General features: G+C 38.2%; 2 long non-coding RNA genes across 2 annotated transcripts; both read right to left on the reverse strand.

Annotated features, from left to right (window-relative positions):
* Window positions 1-740: 740 nt before the first annotated feature.
* Window positions 741-6,026, reverse strand: LOC144058839 (uncharacterized). The gene is made up of 7 exons (XR_013295493.1): window positions 5,986-6,026; window positions 5,772-5,891; window positions 5,555-5,617; window positions 5,369-5,437; window positions 5,122-5,189; window positions 1,348-1,448; window positions 741-1,252 (listed from the first exon to the last, which is right to left on the reverse strand). It is a non-coding gene; the product is annotated as an uncharacterized LOC144058839 (long non-coding RNA).
* Window positions 6,027-6,140: 114 nt separating this feature from the next.
* Window positions 6,141-7,633, reverse strand: LOC144058841 (uncharacterized). Its single transcript, XR_013295495.1, has 6 exons — window positions 7,595-7,633; window positions 7,319-7,422; window positions 6,947-7,212; window positions 6,652-6,745; window positions 6,454-6,519; window positions 6,141-6,347 (listed from the first exon to the last, which is right to left on the reverse strand). It is a non-coding gene; the product is annotated as an uncharacterized LOC144058841 (long non-coding RNA).
* Window positions 7,634-17,839: the final 10,206 nt, after the last annotated feature.

A 17,839-nucleotide genomic window follows, 5' to 3' on the forward strand; every position in this document is an offset into this window, starting at 1 on the left:
GTGGTGACAGTGATGTCTTATAATTTTTGTGGTATAAGCCTACTTTGCTTAATACAATTACCGACAATACAGATACAACTGGACTTGCCCAGCACGAAAATGTGCCCGTTTTTACACGCAGCACACAGGCGTTTGTCTACGAAAATAGAGCCCGTTATGTCTTTCCAAACAAGAAATGCTCAGTTTAAATTTATATTTATGTGAAATTGCCCAACTGAAAATACACAACTAAGATGTTATTGGGGGTTGAGTTAAAGGACAAACCCAAAGACATCACACGTGTGTAAGACATACATGAAAGCAAGTGGGAATGTGAGGACTAATGAGGGTTTTTCCACTGGCAGTTTTCTGTTCCACAATGTGGAATAATTCGATGCTGGAGGTGTGTGCGTATATGAGTGTGCGCGTCACTTTTTTTTCGTCATATTATCAGTTCACTTTCAACAGAGTTTATCAACAAGTCTAGAGGGAAAGTTGACTTGATTGACAGGAAGGTAATACAATAATTTATTGTTGCTTAATGAACTTAATGTTCAAAAATAAAACTGTGATGACGACTAACAGAACTCATGGGAATTTTGCAGTAAAATGTTTCCATGGCAACCTGAGGAAAGACGTTTCATTCGTGCCACTGGTGCATTACATGAAATATTTGCACTTGTCTGCTTACTGTCAGTGAAATGTTTTATTCATTGCTCATGGCCTTACTTGACAATCATCTTGTTCCACACAATTTAGCTTTCCTACTGTAGCCTTTAGCTGCTGGTCACTGGAGATTAAAGATGCAGCAAGTTTTTATATAAAAAATACTACAACTACTGTGGAGCTAATCACAGAGTCGAAGAGCAGCATTGAAGAAACAAAACACCTATTAGGATGCAATGATGTGCTATTATATTGTGCCCCTTCATTATTAAAGGGGAGGCGTCGTATACAATGGGGAGCGAAACATGTAACCAGGAGGCAATTTTCAGTCGTCAATGAACATCAATGAACCTTACATGCATGAAAAATGACCGTACCTGTAGCACATTGGCACCTGTAGCACATTGGCAATCAGGGGACTACTTGAGGCTTGAGCTCCAGTTCAACAAACTATTTTCTGTAAATAAATAAATTGTATTCGTCCTCATTTTGGTCTACGTTTGTGGGATCCCTTTTTTCATCTTTTCTCTCCACCAGTTGTACCGGACATAACAACTTTAATATCCTTGGCCATGTCAAGTAGCGCCCCTTGCTGTGCTCCATCCACCTGTATTGCATGTGAAAATAAAAAATGAGTGTTCCATGTTTGCCTAGATCAATTGAGTAATCAATCATCACTTACTATCGCAGTTCATTACTTACCACCCGCAGTTGCTGACTGACACCAACACTTTTCATTATGTTTTAGTCACAATCACAATAAGGACAAAAAAAACATTGAAGTCCAAATGCACGATGTCCTGCTAACAGAAAAGCACACTGATTAAAAGTACATTCATACAACACTGCTCAAAATATGGGAGCGCTTAAATGGCATATCCCAGGTCTTAACAAATTCAATATGCTCAATATGTTTAGAACTAAATAAATTATAAACATGTCTACTAAAAAAATTATTGGCCGCTCTGATTTTGAGTGTAATTCTGTTATGACACCAATTTTGAACGAGCAAAGGATTTAACTTTTCAGCCTTTACAATTTAAAGTACACTATCCCCCTTTTTTGAGCAGTGGTATGAAAGGCTCAATAACATTTGCAAAGGCACACTTATGAAAATGGTGCCCTTGTGATCTACAATGAGCTCACACAAGAAGTTAAGACACAGTAGACCGGACTGTGGTAACTGTAATAAGTGTGCAGAACGCCTGATTGAACACAATAATCTGGGTGAGATATGTAAATGTGATCAATCAGAGTCTGCTTTCCGGTTGTGGCCTGGGTGATCAGCTGTGAAAAGCCTCTGGACTGAAACAAGTCCAGAATGGATTTCTTTCCCTTTGAAAGCATATCCTCATTAAAGTCGCCGCAAACAACAATAGGTTGGCAGTCCATCATCGCCAAGGCATCCAAGAGACTTCCAAGGTTTGGAAGAAATGTGCCAAGACTCAGGTTGGGTGGCCTGTAGACCGTAGCTATCAAAGCCTGGACGGGAGCGTCCTGGAACTGAACAGGAAAGGCCATGGCTTGCAGGTTTGGCACGGCAAAAAATCCCACTGGCTTGTTTCCTTGGGCAGGAGCAATGCTACATATGCCGTCCCCATATGACAGCTTTTCATGTGTAATGTCAGGAGGCTGCATACAGGTGTCGAGTGTCAAGCCCGGCCTGAGTTCCTCTTTGCTCTCTTGGGGAGATTAGTCTGTTGCGCTTTGTTTCTGCGGGTGTTGCTGCTCTCTGGCTGTGCATCGGCCTCAGGGATGTTCTCTTCTCCTACCCCTTCGTCTTCCTCTTTTTGAAACCTTTTAAAATGAGCGTTTTTATCTATAGATACAGTTTTGTATTCTGGACCTTTGTAAACAATGCGGCGCTTCAGCTTCACCTGGAGAAGCTGGGTCTCACTGCGCGGCCTTGAGAGGGAGTTCACTGTGGCTTCCATCTCTGATGGAACGTACACCACAGAACCGTGTACGGCCCTTTGCTGTCCTTCGGGCAACGCAACATTCTTTGCAAAAGGTATGATTTTTGCAATTAGCTGTCGTTCAAGTACATTTAATTCCGACAGCTCTTCGGGAATGGGTGCCAGTGCCAAGTTATTTGCCACCGCCTGAACAGATGGTTGTCACAGGTATAACAAATCCACTCCTGCATCCGTTCTTGAGGAACGGTACATGGAGCCGGGCAACTACAAACGTGAACAAACTGGCCTGTCAAGCACGCAAACATCACATCAACATTTTTGGTGTATCTGGCTCGTTTGCAATGCCTTACTTGATTGGGGAAAAGCGCACGGTGGCACACTGTGCAGATATACGTCGGCCCATGCCCTTTCCTGGAAAGAAGTGATGGCGGCTTCAATTTCTCGATCTACGAGGGCCTGCTTAATTTCCACAGAGACATCTACTACACTGTCTGCCTGATCCTGCTCAATTTCCTGACACTGGGGAATGATACGACTATATTTATTTTTTATTTTCACAGCACAATTTAACTTGTGGCGAGTACGTTGCAGCGCGTTTGAATCACGCCTGTCCTTTTTGTTTTGTAAACAGCGCCTAATATGAGAAAGCCTGAAAGCTGAATCTTTTTGGTACCTCTCTCGTAAGTAATGTTTTCGTTTACTTTGAAAAGAAATATCTTTTCTGTACCTCTCTCTCCAGTAATGTTTTTGTTTACTTTGAAAATAAACGTCTTTTCTGAACCTCTCTCGCAAGTATCGTTTTTGTTTACTTTGGAAAGAAAGGTCTTTTCCGTACCTCTCTCGGAAGTAATGGTTTTGTTTACTTTGAACAAAAAGGTCCTTTCTGTACCTCTTTCAAGTATTGTTTTTTTTACTTTGAAAATAAAGATAATTTCTGTATTTCTCTCCTACGTGCCTTTTCATCAATATCTACTGCTTTGGCTGAAAAGCAAGATCATGTTGGTATTTGTCAATCAGATACTGCTGCTGTTTTGCCTTAAAAGCAGAATCACTGTTATATCTCTTCTTCTGATAGAGCTTCTTTTTTTCCCTTAAAGCAAGGACTACTGTGATAGTTAAAATTAGATGTAGTTGACAGTTGTTGTTGGCACTTACAAATGTGTCGATGTTCTCTATATAAATGTTTTGCACGCATGCTGGCTTTTACTCCATTTGGAAAGATCTATATTAACATGCAGCAGTTTGATTCCTTGCTGAGGGTCCGGAATATTTTGACTCATATTACTTACATTAATTACGCTTACTTGGCTATTTGGTACAACATGTACCGCGCTATGTTGCTCTTGATTTGGTACAATATCCCGACCACAATTTGTAGTGCTTTAGTTGGGGAATCACCTATTTCGATTAGTAGCTCTTCCTTTGCCTTTGATATGGTTGTAGTAGAATCCTGATGTCTGTTAACGGAACTGCCGTCAATATGAAAAGAGACTGGCACAAACTCATATGTTGCAAACCGGCTATGTCCTTTAAAAAGCTGATGCAAATGCTCAACCAAGCCACACAAGTGAGAAAAAGTCATCATAATTGCAGTTCCGTTTGGGTTTGGCAAGCCCACTTCAGATCTAGAATGTGAATCAAATAACCCAAAGTATCCTGATCTGTCACGGAATACTGCAAAACACTCTGGATTTACAATCAATAAAGCACGAGTGACATTTTGTGACAAGCACTCAAGTTGAGCTCCAAGAGACAATGCCAAGTCACTTTGGGAATGACCGTCATCTATGACATAACCAACGCTGAGATCATGCATCTGTACAATATAGTCATTGGTGTCTGTCATGACTTGTTTTAGCATCTCCTCGACAGTTAAGTGATCATTTTGAAAGTTATTGTCTAAAATAAATTGCTGCTAAGTACTGAAGAGAATATTCTGTTTCAATTTAATTATAACTGTTTTGATTTTAGTTATAACTGTTTTAAACTTACTCAGCAAAGATTGATGAGTGTAATAATGTGACCAAACGTTTGAAGATTTTTCCTTCCCTATTATCTCACGTAATCAACCAGCTGTCGGGGTGGAGCCAGGATGTCTGGCTTGCTCTGTTTACATATCAATCGACCATCTGTGACTGTTTGAGACTGAGAGGCGCCACGGGCGAGGGAGGGGTCTTGGGGGCAGCAGAGGGAGAGAGCGCAAGGGGAGGGGCTTTTTGGAATGCTGGAAGTATAATGGCGACTGCAAGTGGGAGGAGCCACACACACGAGAGGGAAACTACACTGATTGAGTGTATCATCTTGTATGTATCTCAGAAATTTCTGAAATAAATCCTTCGAAGGAACCTGATTCACCGATCTCCATTCTGATTCTGAAAATCAACATTCCGAACACGCGGAAAACAAGGATCGTTTTCCAACAGTACCCACGTAAAGTGAGTCCCCGTGTTCAAGCACTCTGTCAAGTTCAAGCGAATTAAACTGCAACCCCTCAGCTTGGAAGGCCAAGAAAGTGAGATCCATACAAGTACACTGGTGGTTGCGAGAAAAACTTGAGTACCTCTCATCCATCTGTGAATGTGTGGCCCTCACGGATAGCGTGCGTTGAGCAAGTCCCACAGCAGAATCCTGAAATGATTGAAACCATTTAAATTTTCTTAAATTCTAACCAATATAATTTTTACAATTCATATGTTAATGGTATATATGTTGTGAGTATACAGAAAAAAAATTATCTCTTCAGTTGCAGCTGCAACAATGTGCTGTGGTGGTATGCCGGAGCGGGAAGCGATGTCCTCGGTCCCTACCACTTCCTCTGGACGACGGGGCGATGATGTTCTAGAAGGCACCTCCGCAGGGGCTGGCCTTTCCTCTGGCTAAAACGACAAACAAACAATAATTCTTTAACACACAGCACTTGTGTGAACCGTCACTAATTTCTGTTTGTGGTTTTAAGTAAGACGTCTCTGGGCTGATAAGAATGCAATACAAACCTGGCGCTCTCTCTGTGTCCTCTTGTGGGCTGGCCGCCGTCATATGTGGCCAGCGGTGGATGTCTAACAAGAAAGAGCAAAAAAACAAAACAAAAAGCAAATTGTATTTACTGCTAAGCATCGTTACTACAAGAATGGACAATTCACCATACTTTATTTTGTCATGAAGATAGATATGTAAACATAACGGGCAAACAAAAAAGGAAAACTGAAATACCTTCTTGTCCTTTGGAACCACTGGGCAGTCCTCAGGGCTGGAAAGATGAGCTGGAGCCAGCTTGTCCATCGCCTCCAACATGGGTGGGCTGAACCAGAGAGGGTTCAATGGGATGTTGCACTGTAAAACAAAAACAAAAAAAGAAATAGAGAAATGGAATTTTAACAAGTGCCATGCTAAAAGGCTGAATGAATCCATGATCATCATCACAAACCTGGAGAGTGCTCATCCACCCAGTGGGCCCTCAGGTGACCTCAGAGTCCACAACCGAGCAGCTCTGAAATGACAAGTGACATTATTGCAACACACACATTCATAAAATTTGAGATTTTCAAAACACGTTAAGCTTGCGTTTACCTCCTTGGCCTTCCCGACGAGTGTCCAGTCAAAAGGGTTGGAAGGCTGAGGTGCAGTGACCTCACCCTTAACAACCATTTTTGGTCTGAACACTCGAGCTGGTTGCGAACTCTGAGGAGCAGCCGGTGGAGGTGGTGCAGTCCTCTCCATCCGCAGGTTGACGGCAGCCCACAGCAACCGCGCAAGCACCAGCATCCCATCGCTGTCACTGAGGTGTACCTTCCAGACATGATCAGAAATAAATATTATATATCTAGAAACATACTTTTGAAAGGAGGAGCCCATCTAAAATATATATATTTTTTGTGGCAACTAATGTACTTACTCTCTCTACACCACAAGTGAAGATGTGACAGCGGGAAGTGGCCAGCAACAGATAGGTAGCGAATACCTACAGTAACAAAGAAAAACAAATTATTAGTTCAAGAGTCCCGCTGAGACACACAAATTAAATCAGATCAGGAGGTGACGTAAAGAAAAGTAGAACTTTGTGTGTGAAAACAATTTTCAACATGGACCGTACCCATAAGTGCTGCTACCCGGTTGTACTCTTGGCGAAGAAGGTCCTGCTGGGCCAGCTGGACGTTCAGACGAGGGGGGAAGTCGAGGACAACAACCTGCACAAAGTTTAAAACAGTAAAATATGCATCTGGAGCAAGATTAACTTTCATTAATATTCCATCCTTCAATATTCATTAACTGCTTAACTACGGGAAAAGGCTGAAATGTATTTTAAACAGAACATATTTGACACAGCATGCAAGTACATACTTGAAATGTAAATGTATGAACTATATGAAGGAAATGTGTGAACTTACGTTGGGCCAGCGGCTGTAGATGGTGTGCAATAACTGGCCAAAGTCAGCCGCTGCCTCAGCGATGGGGCGGCCCAAGTTGTTGCTGGGAGCCAAAATGCAGACCACCTCGGGTGACCGAGGCAGAACCGCATTCAGCACCTCAGCGCGCAACTCGGAGGCCCTGGCTCCGGGGTGGACATCATGGCAAACGGGAAACGTCCCTCCGGCATCTTCACAACCCCATCGGCAATGGCTCGCAGGTGGGAGTCACCAACAACCAAGACAAACTATTAAAAAAGAAAAAAAAAAGTAATTGAAAAAAGTAATTTAAAAAAACAGCACAAATGAAGGTTGTTAATTTGTTTTAAAGGCAGTGTTGATTATAAAACATACCTTGTTGTCCTGGTTCAGTGCTGGAATGACCAGTTTGTGCCTCCGCCCAGTCACAGCTGAAACTGGCCATTCCCGAACTCTGTGGCGCCAGCCAGTGCCTCTGCCTAAATCGATGCACACACAGAATACCATGTCAAGTCTCACAACTTCAATTGCTGACAATGCACAGTACAAGTACATGTTCCACATTGAGTGCATATGAACCTGCAAAATTTTGGAATTTTTAAAATTATCGATTGTAAAACTGCTGCAAAAGCAATTCAAATGATGACTGACCTGGTACCAGACAGAGCCTTGGCACCAACAGGGGACACCTAAAACATAAAGCATAGACATTACAATTGTAGGCATGTGCAGTCACCATAATGCAGAGTAAAAAGCAAACATAGGCTGTATGGTTAAATTATTTTCAATTTAAATTGACCAGTTCTTTTGTACATACAAGTGAAGTTAATTCAGGTCGGGTTTATTAATGAAATTCTTAATCACAAAAGAGATTCAAGGACTTACCTGATATTTTTTTTTGTGTCTGAAATACAGTCAAAATTGCTCAATTTTGCTAGAATTTTCTGATCAAATACATGAGCAGAAATGCAGCAGATTGGACCAGCCTAACTTCACAACAGCACCATCTACTGATAAATGTAGTTGAGCTGTGGTAGCACTCGGGATGGGTAGTAAAGATTTTATCAATACTACTACTCTTAACTTAAAAAAAAAAAAGAGGTTTATTTTAAATAAACATGTCTTGCAACTGCAACAACAATAATGTAAATAAATGTAGACATAGGTTTACAGAAAATATATTTTGAACAAATTATGATGTTGAATAAATAAACAATTGAGTGTCAAAGGAAATGGTGGTGTCAAGCAACAAGAATAATTCTTCTAGAGGAAGATCAGCTTAGTTACCACGAGGGGCGTGTGGTCAGCTGCCGTATGCTAAAATGCAAGAGTCTCGCTACTGAGCTACTTGTTGTTTCCGTCATCCAATGAAAAATCTTGGGAAGATGATGAAATCCCTTCATTTGTCTTCGGGCATAACTAATCAACCCATGATTAACCAAACTTTTACATTAGTGTAACTCTTGGATCAACTGTCAATCGATTACTTAGACCTGGGCAGTGAGACTTAATGTTTACTGCTGTTTTGTTGAGCTGAGCAGAGTTTAAACGCTCGGATGCAGGGAGCAATAAGGCTAACCCAACACACTTCACACAAGTATAAACACTTTAGAGTTATATGGCATGATAGACATTTTTATATAATGGTACAAATCATGTCGTAATATGATCGGACAGTGGTACACAAGCACAGGAAGGGCACAGAGACCTGACAAATCAGCTCTCTTGCGCACGACGGAGTGGGACGAGACGTCTTGTCTCCAATCATAATCTTCATTTTATTCAGATTAGAGACAAGAATACAAAGGTAAAAGGTGCGAAATTATGTTTGTATAGCATTAATAATAAATCGGAAATAAATGTGATTAATTTCCCCAAGACCATTAAGAGAACCGTTAAGGGTGGAGTTTATCGATACGCTCGTTTGTGAAAATTCAGCCATGGGGCCAGTTTAAAACCAGGGCTCGGTACCCATCCCTAAGTAGCACATACACAATTGATGGGTTAGTTGATGGCAAACTGCGCTGAGCTCAGTGAGAACATGCATTGAGAATGAAATTTGATTGTGTGCGTGTGTTTTTTTCTTTCTTTCTTAAGGTTGGAAGCCTGCTAAAAAGAAGCCTTGGGAGAAAGAGGAGATCCTGGCTGTTGAGAAACATCTGAAATCCTTCATCACTACATGCCATGTTCCACGGAAGAGCGATTGTGACAAATGCCTTGAAAAGGAAAAAGTAGCACTCAAAAACAGGAATTGGTTGGCTGTCAAATTTTACATTAAAAAAAACAACAACAACGAATCACAGCTTTCCAGAGAAGAAAAATGTTGGACATTGTTTAGTCCGTCTTGTTTAGTAAATTTGGTGCACTCTAGATAAGTTTAGCCAGTATACTGTAAAGGCTGTGACTAAACTTGTTTGTTAGACTGTATAGTTCCTGGGGAAAACCGTTTACCCAATCTCAGAAAAAAAGCCCAGGCATACATTGACAGTAACAATTATTATGTTATCATGATGCTATAACAAATTAGATTTGACACAATGTCTTGAATGAAGGTACTATGTTATTCTGATGTAGACTTGTAAATTACACTCTTATGTAGCTTTATCCACTTTGGCACTTAAAGATAATTCTCAATTCAAAAATTCTCAAAAAACGCATTCTATGCCTCTTCAATTACTTGTGCAGTTTACCACATATTATCAATACTATAAATCTAGCACACCTATGTTGTATTAAACAGAAATTGAAGTTCAGAGGTCCAAGAAAAAAACTTTATGGCGAAACAAAACTTTGAAGCAATTCTTCATATACTAAATACTACCTCAAGTCAGTCAGTTGGTTCACAGCACTGTCCTGAAGTGACAAGTGTGGAGTGGTTCTACAATGTAGGTATGATCTGAATTATCTGATATTTGTGTATGTGGTACTGAAAGATATTATAACATTTTTAATACCTAATTTCATATATCAACTATTGTTACACATTATGAATATTTTAATTTTTCATATTAACCTTGTCTAAATGTTTTGTGTCCTGAGCAGAGCACATGATGTTGACCTCGTATGGCCTGGCCCTAAACTGGGTCATATTATTTAGTCTAAAAAAGTTCCTTCTCAGCGCTTTGTGCGAAAACACATTTCGGTCTTGAAAACAAAATTTGCTTTGAAATAACACACACACACACTCTATACTTTCTTCATCAGTCACGGCCACCGTAAATTTGGTTCAACTTGTTTGTGAGATTTTGCTATGGGAAAATCCTTCAACTATATAACACATTCTGTCTCAAAAACATCCACCTGACCTTGTTTACGCCATCTGCTCACGGAAAAGTACCAGAGAGTATGTTTAGTCTATAAATGAAAAGGAGGAGGTCTTTTTAACTATAAGAAGCTATTGTACACGTAGAAGAGCACATTTGACGCTCTGAATCCCACGATGATTAAGTGATGAATTAGAGGCAGTTATTTGTCCAGAGACTCTCTGTTTTTTATTAAATCATTTTTGCAAAGGTGTATTTTTCTTGCATTAAACCTATCCTCATTTTTGGAACACGCAAAGAGGACAAAATTCCTATAAATTCCTTCAGTACCCACGAAGGCAGATAAACCAGGCAGTGTGTATAGATAAGTGTTACTTACCGTTCTTTGTGCAACATCAGATGTTGAACGAAGTTTGGAGTTGTTGCCTCTCCGTCAGTGATCTAATCTTGGACATATTGCAATAAATTGTTTGTTGACCATCTCATAGTTTTTGTACCCAAAATAACTGTGGTGGAACGGATCACAAAAGTCACAGATCAGATTGTTTAAAAAAAAAAAAATGAAATCAGATAAATAGAACTTTGTCTTTATTTTATAAATTGCTTGTACCCATTAAATGTTAAACTCAAAATGTTTAATGTGGTCGTTATATAGGAACACAACTTTAAGTGACTCTGGCTGTAAGACATGGAACACTGTACCGGTCAATCAGAGAATGCCGCACTTTTAATACCTGCAAGACTGAACTCAAAACATGGTAAAAGCAAATCAGTCATGTAATCATTCCTTGGACATTTAGGCTGCGTTCACACTGAACGGTACAATTCCGATTTTTTCACACCCGGCCTTGGGCCTCTTTCGTATGTGTATATATATATATATATATATATATATATATATATATATATATATATATATATATATATATATATATATATATATATCGAATATTTATGCGATACGTCTGCACTGTGAACTCTCATCCGCACGCATCCGATTCATACGTCATCAAAAGCCTGATATGCGCTCTGCGCGGACCGGAAAGAGTGCTTGGAAGGGAGACTACCGACACGTCAGTAAATCAGGGATGTGATTTTTCCGCTAATTCGCGGAATTCCGTTTTTTTTTATCTCGCCCCCCAAAAAAATTCCGATTTTTTTTTTTTTTTTTTTTTTTTAGTAGTTCATTGTGTATGCACATGACTGACAGATAACATCTTCTGCTATAACAAAGACATTCGTGGTATGCTCTAATATGAGTTACTTTTCATTTGGTCATGATACAATTATTTGTTCATGAAATTTGAACTCTTCAACATTATTTATGTGTTAACTTAGTAATCACATTAGTTAGATATGATGATATTCTCAGTTTTTAAAAGCAAAGGCAGTCCAATGTTTTTGAATGTGACTGATTTTGAGTTGACTACAACTGCCATTTTATATGGGATAGTTCAATATACATTGAAAATTTATGCTGTTGTTTTGTCTATTTCTTTGTCATGTGAGTGCATTGAAAGTACTTAAAAACACGGAAAACCCATGAGCTCCGTCCCCCCACCAGGGCACTGCCCTGGACCTAGCTGGGTGCCAGCGGCCCCCAGACCCCCGGCTAAATTTTCAGATAATTTCACTTTGGTCAAATCACATCCCTGGTAAATATTTACAAAGCGGTTTTGAGTAACTGCGTTACATTTTTATTTGTCTTTAATTTAATCACACTTGAAACAAGAAGCATGAAGATGACATTTACTTGATATTGATCAATACCAAAATCTCAAGTATTGCACAGCTCTACCATATTGGACATTTAGAATGTTTTTTGTTTCGTTTTTTTTTTTTAAAGCTAGTGTTTTACAAAATAAGTATAAATGAAGGCAAAGTTCTATTTATTTATTTTTAATAATGAAAAGTAGCACAGGTCCACATTATTGAAAACAATGAGAAAAGCAAGCGAGCCAAGCAACAGCTGTCAAACTACTGTTGGTAGCAGATCAGTGGTAGCCAGGCACCCAATGCTAACGCTAACAGTTAGCTACTAGCCACGAACGCCAGAGACTTGTACCATATCGTGCAATGACGGCGTAATTAACTTGCGGTTTCTTCGCGTCCTAAATTAGCTATTTAATCTATTTTCGGGGTGGCGTTATGAAAATGGTGGTAGAAAATATGTAATTTCAATAAAAACGTTGATAATGCAAGCCAAAATGGGAAAGGTTAGTAGTCAAGCTGGCATTCACGCCACCATGCAGGCAGACTTCAAAGTCAAATCCGCCAAGGCTGTTGCATTGGTGTCAATGTATTATTGAGTCACATGACTCAAGTCCACACCTCTGCGTGAATTACTGAAAATGAGTTTTTTGTGTGTTATTTTCATTTGAAGTTAAGCTAACTATAGCTTCTCATTAGTGGTTGTTTAATGCTACTTGATTCATGTTGTAGCTAGCTTTTTCACATGTATGACTAAAAGTTGTGTTGAAGGTGTATTTGACAACTTTTAAAGACTTTTATTTTAATTATTTGTCTGTTTACGGTATAGCTCTAACGGTGTGTCAAATGGAACAAGGAAGGAATAAAAAAAACTTAATGGAACACCATTACACTTCACGATTGTCTGGCTGGGTTTGCTACAGCTGGTTTTACGAAACTCAATTGTGAAGTTTGACCTTGATGGCCAAAATGGACTGTATTACACACTTTCATTGCAAAACTATATTCAAAAGTGGCAAACTTTGATTTGATTCAGTTGTCATAGCCAGCAGCATATTAGGCATACTCCAAAAAGTAAATGTAATTCCTGCCTGCTCAACCATGTGTTACAGTCAGGAGATGCTTTCAGTGTGTGTATGTGTGTTAAAATGCAGGCTGGAGAGAGGATAAGCACTGATGCATGCAGAATCCAAATCAAACACATTTATGTTTCATGTGAGGCAAAGAGAGGAAGTTATTTTTCCTTATTTGCACAACTCTGATCTTTTAAACAAATTAAGTCACTCCAATTTTTCTATAAATTTAGTGTCCACATAATCTAACTAGATATATATGCAAAGAGCCTATGTGTAGTTGACTTTTTGTGAAAAGGTATTGTTTATAGAGTTATCTATAATGTACTCCAGTATTCCTTGGTTGAGTCACTTGCTTGTGAATCTCCCATCCCTAAATTAAGTCGTTACGAAATGTGTTGTCCTACCCTTGTTCAGACCACCCCAAATCCGATGTATTTAACCCATCCCGATCTTTTGTAGTCTGGACTAGTCACAAAGCACATGAAATCAGATTTTTTTCGTGATTGAAAACACATTCGGGAGCTAGTTTCATATTGGATATGGACAGGATGCAAATCAGTCAGAACAGATCCAAACACACACACAGATCGGATTTGACTGTCCATAACATCACTCAATGCGACGCAAAACCCAATGTGGTGCCGTATTTAGTACTGACTTGATACCCAACCTTAGTCGGAACACCCTTCCGTCTTGATAAACAAGTCTACCCACGCCTCCCTGGGGAAGAGGTCCCTGGAGAGGGCTTCCAATTGTGGATGCTGGCCCTCAGCACCTGGCCCATATCTGGGCTGCTCACCTCAGTGTCAAACAGCTCCCTGTGATTAGCATTCGCTGTTTAGTTAATTTTGGGGGGGAAAAAATCATGGAATGATTAGAAAATAATAATTGTGAGGAACGGACAATATTTATGTATGTTTGATGAAATATAGAAAATATTGCTACAAACTCACACGCTCGCACACAAGAAAGAAAAAAAAAGAGCGATGATGATGACGTGTTGATTCAGGCAGGCTGCCAAATGAATAATACTGAGCTCTCAAAAAAGAAAAAGAAAAAAATACATCCTTGTACTCATTCAGGACATAAAAAGTTCAAAAGGAAACTAAATTTGACCACAGCCAAAATTGGCTGATTTGGCCGAAACTTTTACGGACACCAGGTTAATCATATAATATAACGTGAATTATATAAATAAGAAAACTTGCTAGTTCTGCAAATTTTGCTTTACGAACACTAATAATTCATGATCAGTGCGCACAGTCAGTCCTAAAAATCGGATTTGAATAGCAAACTGATTGCAATCAGATGTGCCTGCAACTGAACGCAGCCTTGAAAACGAAAAACTAACGAATAAAACAACATGAAAAATGGGACACAGGGAAAACATGAAAGAACATTTTTTCAGATTTTTTTTCCTGTGCGAGACGATCCAAATGGCTCTTTGAGTATTTAACTTTTTTCGACCCCTGCACTAGTTGAGAGGTTTATGGGGCTTTTATTGTCATTGATGTTTTGCATACATATAGTACTGAAGGTATCACTTAATTACTATATTAAGTGTAATCTTTGCGTGTTCAAAATAATTGAAAAATGAGATCTGATGAAGAAGCTTCTTTTGCAAAAGATTTATTTTTAGGAGCTCCTAAAAGACACAAGACATGCTTACATTTAAAGGTGATGTTAAGCCTCGAGTGTGTCCATATGAAAAACACACAGTCGTTTTATAGAGGAAAAAAGCATACTCCTCCTCTGAGGCTGGACAAAGGGTTAGCAATTATAATAAACAGACAAGTGATTCATTGACATGTTTACTCCAGTTTCGTCCAGAGCCGGAAATATATGACTAGACAGGTACGACCCTGCGACCTAGACTCCCTAAAACCCACAGTGTTATCAACTTGAGAACATGCATGCCTCCCATGTGCATTCCTGTCTCACCAGCTGGAAGGGAGTGAAAAGTGTTATTCCTTACACTACAGTTATATGTCCAATATATTTCACACAAACATTATCAGTTAAATGGCATCTATATACTATAAGTAAATTCATAAACAGTAAAAATATGCTTAGAAAATGTTAAATGTCTTCAGTACGATCCAAATTTAAATCACGCATTTACTACTGACCACATTGTTGCAATTAAGAGTTTTGTCTTATTACTCCTAATGGAAAACTATGAATAGTAAGTAGGTAAAAAGCCATTAAAACACCAATAGCTAATATAATGAATAATAGGCACCAAAGGTTACAAATAATTAAACCATCAACAACATCAAGCAGTAAAAATCAACTTTGAGAATAATGACCAAATAAACAGATTCCGTTAAGCACATTAAATACATACATTTACACATCATTCTGACTGGGTCAATTAGAATAATTTAAATGATTTAATAAACATACTCCGGCTGCTCAATCGATTGCAACTGGGTTGTTCTGCTTTTCATTGTAGATTTTTCGTCTCTCATCTAACCCCAACTATGCCCTAACCTTGGGAAAAGCTCATTTTGTATTCCAAAAGAGTGATACCATTCGGGGTTAGGGTATGCCTTGATTTTGGAGAGTAAATAGTTAAGTATTTTCCACACCAACTCAAGCTAGTGCTATCCCAACTAAGCTTTATGACATTAACTGTGGCTTGCTTAGATGAGAGGCAAAAAATCTTTTAAGACAACCAGAACAGACCATTTGTGATCTAGTCAATGTACTGTAGAGTTAAATGACCAGGATGAATGACAATATTCACAGGCATGTCAAAGAAAAAGCTACATATTGACAGTATACATCACAAGTACAAAAACTATGCAGAGAAAAGAATCCAGACAATGTGAAAGATTCCCACTATGTTGAATGTTATCTTAACGCACAGTGAAGCTGTAAATGTTGAAGTTGCTGGTGGTTAGTAATAACACAGTAGGTGTGGCGGTTGATGCACTTAAAAACTCAGCTTAATGTGGTTGTTTTCACAATATGTCTGCACCACTGCATAAAGCAATGAGGCACTGATATGTAAATAAGATACAGTATTGACCACATGCTGAAATGCTGTGTTGTTTGTGTTGGAACTGCATTACGTTTTACATTAAAAGGAACCCCGACTGTAATGACAAGTTTGCTCTATAATACTTATTTGGTTGTCACGAACATAACTATGAGATTCATTTTTCAAAAATCATTCCCTTTCAAAACAATATACATATACACACACACACATATATATATATATGAAAATATCATGTAATACATTAAATGATATATTCCCATATATGAGATTTACTATTCATATTTCACTATATATTGCAATATAAGCATATACCATATATATGTATAGATTGATTTTAAAAATTATTGCAATCAAGAACAAAAGAAGCAATATATTTTAATATGTAACAATGTATTGCAGCATATTGCAATATATAATGAAATATATAAATATATATAAATATATATATATATATATATATATAAGCAGTGGCGTAAATATTGACGGTGCACCAGAGACAGTGCATGGGCCCATGACAGAAGGGGAGGGAGGGGGGTAAGAGAGAGAGAGAGAGAGAGAGAGAGAGAGAAAGATAATAAACGACCAGTTATTTTGTAAATACGATGTTGGAAATGATCATTTAATCACCTGACTTCAGCATCTGTCAGTCACGATGAGTCTCGACGTGATGTGAGTTGAAAAAAAGTGGAAGCTCGTGTGCGTGCCATCATCGCCGTCATGCTTTCCAAAAAAAAAAATGTGGCGCGCAAAAAAGAAAAGACAAAAAAAAACATGACGTTAAAGTTATTGGAATATATATGTGTGTATATATATATATATATATATATATATATACACACATATATATATATATGTGTATATATATATGTGTATGTATATATATATATGTATGTGTGTGTGTGTATATATGTATGTATATATATATATATATATATATATATATATATATATATATATATATGTGTGTACGTGTGTGTGTGTGTATATATATATATATATGTGTATATATACGTATATATATTTATATATATATATATATATATATACACACACACACATACATATTGAAGTAAGATGATTTCTTACTTTTCCCGTGTTCATGATGTTGATTATCAAAACAGACAATGAGATCGGGGAATTCAGGCTTTTCCTTAAGGATTTATTATCACAAACTTGCGGGCAGATAGGATGCAGCCTCGCGGCTCCATGTTGTTTCCCATCTGTCCCGCCCCTCCCTCTGCTCGTCCCTAATATTCTTTTGTCCTTCCAAATCCCTCCCAGATAGTCACATGGTACACAGAAAGTCAGATAAGAGAGTTGAGTTGTTTTTCAGAGACAGACCTCGTGGAGCCGGTAGTAAGAACAAAGGGATCTAATTAACACATTCGCTCTGCCCCCCACCAAATGGTTTCAACAATGTGAAAAGAGAAAGCCACCCCCCTGACAACATTTGAATTCTCACACAGAACTATACTCAACTTACTATAAGTAAATCAAAGCAATTATGTCCTATTCTAAATAGTTATAACAGTTATAATTAAATTGAAACAGAAGATGCACTTCAATATATATATATATATATGTGTATATATACATACATACATATATATATATATATATATATATATATATATATATATATATATATATATATATATATATATATATATATATATATACATACAATAGACCAATGTAAATAAATGTTAACCATCAGCTTTTCTGAAAAAAAAATAAAAATTCTTATATACACACACCGCAAAAAAATGCTGTATTTTATTTGTATTTTATGCAGAAAATTGAGTGGCAATTTGGTAATTCATTCATTCATTCATTGTCA

The sequence above is a fragment of the Vanacampus margaritifer genome, chromosome 10, assembly GCF_051991255.1.
Source record: "Vanacampus margaritifer isolate UIUO_Vmar chromosome 10, RoL_Vmar_1.0, whole genome shotgun sequence".
Taxonomy (NCBI): Eukaryota; Metazoa; Chordata; class Actinopteri; order Syngnathiformes; family Syngnathidae; genus Vanacampus; species Vanacampus margaritifer.